Consider the following 6,065-nt stretch of genomic DNA (forward strand, 5'->3'; position numbering starts at 1 on the left):
CATTATAAAGTAAGTAACATCTTACATTACATACTTAATTATTATAAAGTAGGAAACACTTTTATAACTTTATACACTCTTTTATAACATCTTAATTTATACACTCATCATACATCCTATTAAATCTTTGAAAATCATATAAATCAAATCAAACAAGTTACAAAAAAAAGAAAAACTAATTGCTTAATCATAAATCAGGCCATGGCTTCATGAAGTCACATGAAGTGGAGGTTCTACTAGGACCTTCAACATTAGAGTCTGCTTTTTCAACATCATACCTATCATTGTTTTTTACATTAGTTACAATATATGGACCTAAAAATTTTGGTTTCAATTTCATACAACTTCCATACTGAGTGCGTTTGATAGCAACCTTATCACCAACATTGTATTTAAAACTTTCTTTCCTATTTTTGTTAAAATTTTTAATATTTTCTTCTTGTGTTTTTAATATTTGTTCCTTTGCTCGTATTCTCAATTCTTCTCTTTGCTGAGTAAAATTATCTATATCTGCTTGCTTAATTAAATCGTAAATCTCTAAATCTTGTTTATTTTTCATTTTTACTCCTATTAAAAGCTCAAATGGTGTAGAACTTACACTTCTTTGGTATGTACTATTAAGTGCTCTTTGTACCGAGCTAACATGTCGATACCACAGGGCAGGTGATTCTATGCACATCTTAGTAAGTACCGCTATAATAATGTGATGTATCCTTTCAACTTGACCATTTGCTCGGGGAACTCCTGTTGTAATTTTCACGTGTTCAATACTTTGTTCTGTACAATAATCCTGAAACAAATGACTAGTGAATGCCGTACCTCTGTCAGTTATAAATCTTAATGGGTTACCAAACGTTTGTTGATGAATTTTAATTTTGTCTATTACTTCATTCGCAGTGAGACCTTTAGTTGGAAACAACCAAACAAACTTTGTAAAACCATCGATAGCTGTAAGAATATAGTTATATTGTTTCTTAGTCTCCGTCATGGGTCCTACATGATCTAGATGAATTGTATGTAGAGGCCTTTCTCCTTTATCTATAGTATGTAAAAATCCTTCTTTTTTACCTGCTTTATTAACCGCTAAGAGGCAAGAGGCTATGAACTCTTGAACCTTTTTATTTATATTTTTAATGAAATAATTCTTATTCAGTAGTTTTCTTTATAGAAAAATGACCTTTGGAATGAGCATTCCCAATAATAGCTAATTCCATACTTTTTGGAACAACTAATAATTTTTCATTTCCTTTATAAAGTAATCCATTATCCAAATAATAATCATCATAGGGTTTATTATCCTTTAATATAGTCGCAATGGCCCTCAGACCTTCATCATCCTTCTGTGCTTGCCGTAAGTTCTTATGCAATGTTGTCACCACACCTACATAGGGGTTGCGACTTAATGCATCAACGTGTCTCATTAAACTTCCAGACCGATGTTCCACTGTAAAATCAAATTCCTGTAAAAACAATGCCCACCGTGCTACTTTAGGTGTTAAATCTCTTTTCTTAATTGTCATTGTAAATGCTTTGCAATCTGTTACTATTTTAAATTTAACTCCAAATAAATAACATCTAAATTTTTTTACCCCTTCAACAACTGCCATAGCTTCTGATTCATAACTTGAATGTTTTTCTTCCTGTGGACTATTTTTACGGCTCATGTAATAAACAGGGTGTAGTTCATTATTTTCATCACGTTGCATGAGTATCGCTGCAATAGCAAAACATGATGCATCTGTATGTAATTCAGTCTGTAATTTTGGATTAAAAATCTTTAGAACTGGGCTACTAGTTAATTTTTCCTTTAATGTATAAAATGCTTGTTTTTCTTTTTGATTAAAACTAAACTTTACATCTTTTTTCAAAAGGTTTGTTAGAGGACTTGCTATTTCTGCAAAATTTTGAATATATTTTCTAAAATATGAGGCTAGGCCAACAAAACTTTGTACTTGTTTAGTTGAGCTTGGTTCTGGGAACTTTGTTATGGCTTCTATTTTATCAACAGAGGGACTCACCTTACCATTACAAATCTCATGTCCTAAGAATGTAATACTTTTTGTTATCAAATTGGCTTTCTTCCAGTTTATTATTAATCCATATTGTGATGCTACTTTTAAAACTTCTTTTAATCTTATTAAAGCTTCTATTTCATCTTTTGCTGGAATTAAAATGTCATCCAAGTATATTAACACCCAACCCTTTAACATCAGGTCACGAAAAATAATAGTTATAAATCTCATAAAGTAATTCGGACATTTGCTCATACCAAATGGAGCTCTAAGAAATTCAAATTGTCCAAGGTGACAAACAAAACTTGTGTATTTAACCGACTCTTCTGATATTTTTAAATGAAAGAATCCATCTTTAAGATCCAAGGTACTGAATATCTGTGCATCATATAATTTATCTATGTAGTCTTCAATTAAGGGAATAGGAAATTCATCTTTAATTATTTTCTGATTTAATCTGCGGTAATCAATGCATATTCTAAGTGATAAGTCTTTCTTTCTAACAAGAACTAAGGGACTTGAATAATCCGAATAACTTACTTGAATAATTCCTCTGTCTAACCATTCTTTTATCTGCTTTTCTACCTCACCTATACATCGGCTTTCGATTAAATTAAAAATCATCAAAATCGGTACACCCAGTAAAAAGTTATGCGGATTTTCGAGAGTTTCCCCCGATTTCTCTGGGATCCCATCGTCAGATCCTAGTTTCCTTATCCTGTTACCACACCAGGGTTCCTTTCCAACAAAAAAGAATGATCAAAATCGGTTCATAAACGACGAAGTCATCCCCGAACATACATTAATATATATATATATAATATACGGACGAATTGAGTAACCTCCTCCTTTTTTGAAGTCGGTTAAAAATACAAAATTGATCTTTCAATAATATTGTTTAATTTATGCCACACATCCGTTTGTAATGAATTAATAGACAGTAAATAACATTAATAAATCTGTGCAAAGTGTAATATCAGCATTATTTCCATAATTGTACGAGTTAATTAGATCAGTAGTATAATAATTATACTGCGGTTTCCCCTTCGTATCAAAAAAATATATAATAATAATTTAAATTATTGCAGTCTTAAGTTATTAAAAGTAACTAGACGATCAATGATGTGTTAGCGTATGCAAGATTGATTAAGGTTTAGAGATAATGGTTGGCATCTCGGAGACAACGGAAGACGATGACGATTATAAATATTGATAGCGACGCTTCGTAGCGTTGTTTTTGTTTGTGCAAACAAATTATGAGGAAAAGGAAATTAAAATAATCTAACACTTTCAAGGACATAACTAAAGTAGGGTACAGCAGGAATTTCCTACTAAAAATATGGAGCAGCCCGACTGGGGTAGTGCCTCAACCTTACAGAAGATCACAATAATACTGAAATAGTGATAATAATAGTGAAAAGTAAAGGAGATAGTGTACCTACTTGTGGCACACCAGCAAAAACCTGTACAAGGAATCTCATTGCTCTTGCAATCTTTTCGTTAACGATGTCTTGTTCGTGATCATATAGAATATATATTTTCTATTGGATTTCATTTTAAATCCGGCTTAATATTAAAGGAAAAAGGGTACAATATTCGAAATAATAGGCTTTTCGGAAAGGGATTAAAGGATTTTGTCTTAATCGGATTATGTAAGCTCCTACGCAATTCTATGATTTTAATGTTGGTAAAAATGAAAATATTTTATCAAGACTTTTTGAACAAAATAATTTAAGTAACAAAAGAAATAATTATAACCCAATTCGAGATTCGAGAAACTCGAAAATGGGATTTTCAAAGAATACACTAATTAATAGGAATAGTTACAAGAAAAAAATACACAAATAGTATTATTATTTGTTAAATTTATTGTTAAATATTTTTTAAGTAATGTAATCAACAATATTTATATATTTTTATCTCAGATTAATAAACAAAAGGCAGATGGAGCGTGTGCAACAAAAAGTATGAAGCCACTTTTAATTCATGTGTGCGTGGCGACTAGAAATGGCACTGTAGGAACACGTGCATCTATGTGTGTATAATGATACCATAAAAAGAAAAAAACTCCCTGCATTTTTTTAAATGTCCTTTTACGACAATAGGTTCTAGTTTTATTTGGATACATGAATTTATAACTAAATAAATACTTTGAGTTTGCATTTGGATTGAACGATTTTCATGTACATTGTAAACGCCATAGAGCGGAAATCAAAAGTTCTCGTGTTTTATTACATTAAATGTTTCGTTAAAATAACAAAAGAAATAGGTAATATGTCAAAAAATTTATAACTAGCGGTCCGTCCACACTTTGCTTCGGGTATTAATTTTGTTTTTGTTTAATAAGGTTTAAATGGACTTTACACTGTTTACAACACTAGATAATAAAACTTTAGTGTTTTTCAGTATTATATCATATTTATTTCAATAGACAGATTAAAAAAAAAACATACATAATTTAAAATATTTAATAATAATAATAATAATCATAATCATCATCATTTATTCAAACACACATATACATCGATATACAGACAACTTAAAGACTAGACTAAAATTTAGATAGTATTACAAATAATGACATTGGATTTTTTTTTTATCAACCTACGAAATTTTTCGGCAAAGCATAAGCCTCTTTAAAATGTAATGAACACACAACGTAAAATTTTGAAGCCTGCCAATTATTGTCTTGCCTGCACTAATGTTATAATCTAGCTATTTACCCACAACTTAACAAATATAACATATGTGTAAATTAGTTCATAATTTACACACACACACATATATATATATATATATATATATATATATATATAATAACTATATAATATATATATGATATAATATATATATATATATAAGGAACTAAATTGATAACCATATACATTTTTGTTTAAGCTCCTGCATTAGATATTAATGACCGAATCACAGTAAATGGTAATAACAGATAAAAATACATCTAAATTCGGAATAACTATTTAGGCGTGATATTACGTGTGGGAATCGAATACACGTACGTACATTTAAAAGTCAGTCTCACTAACGCCGAGACCATCAGGTAGTTTCCCCAATTGAAGGGAAAAACATTTCGCCGAAATCTGGCAACACAGTTGAATTAATGTCGAGGTTTTGTGTTCCGAGATAACCATATAATTTATTGAGTAAATAAATAATAAAATCAATTAAATAATTTATAATTACCTGTGAAATGAAATTCCATCCTCTTTTTTTTTGTTTTTGGGAACAACTCTTACAATGTTTAATAACACAAGACGGCATTTTTTGACAAAAATAATGAATCACTCGAGACGTTTAAACACTACAACGCTCTCTTTAGCACTGCTGCGACTTTGTATTAGCTTTTGATTTTGTATTCGCTTTGGTGGCTTCACTCGCATGTTCGGTGCGCTCCATCTGCCTTTTGTTTATTAATCTGAGATTTTTATAAATATTAGATAGACTAAAATCAGAATTACTGTACACGTTGCGAAAAGAGCATGTTGCGTCCTCCTTTAAAAGTCGTGCACTTTAATATTGTTATAATGTATTTTTTTTTAATGTTAAAATGTCACAGTGCAGCGATTATTGACTGTCCTTAATCACTATAATTACATAGTATAAAACACAGTCGCTTCCCACTGTGCGTGTTTCTTTAAAATTACGCAACGCATTTTGATGCGGTTTCTTTTTTAATAGATGGAGTGATTCAAGTGGATGGTTTATATGTATAATACACGCATAATATTGTAGAGGGAACTGATAGTTTTAGAGGTTTTTAATGTAATATCGTATATAAACACATTCTCTTGCGCTTACATTGCAAATATTTGTTTTATAAATTATACTAGCTGACCCGGCGAACTTCGTATCGCCTAACACAAACTTTATCGTATGGTATTAAAGTTCAAATTGACTTTTAAGTATTATCACAAATCTTTTGTATGGGAGTATAGAAAAGTGTTGTTTTTAGACTTTTTCAGGAAATTTTAATTTTTTTTTTTTTTTGAATTTTTCTCTCCGTAAGAACCATCCTCGTACTTCAAGGAATATTTA

At 30.3% G+C, this 6,065-nt stretch overlaps 1 long non-coding RNA gene across 1 annotated transcript; it reads right to left on the reverse strand.

The window, feature by feature from the left end:
* Positions 1-1,635: 1,635 nt before the first annotated feature.
* Positions 1,636-2,601, reverse strand: LOC123662591. The gene is made up of 3 exons (XR_006744514.1): positions 2,553-2,601; positions 2,019-2,161; positions 1,636-1,714 (listed from the first exon to the last, which is right to left on the reverse strand). It is a non-coding gene; the product is annotated as an uncharacterized LOC123662591 (long non-coding RNA).
* Between the last annotated feature and the right edge of the window lie 3,464 nt (positions 2,602-6,065).

This window comes from Melitaea cinxia, chromosome 19 (genome assembly GCF_905220565.1).
Source record: "Melitaea cinxia chromosome 19, ilMelCinx1.1, whole genome shotgun sequence".
Lineage (NCBI taxonomy): Eukaryota > Metazoa > Arthropoda > Insecta > Lepidoptera > Nymphalidae > Melitaea > Melitaea cinxia.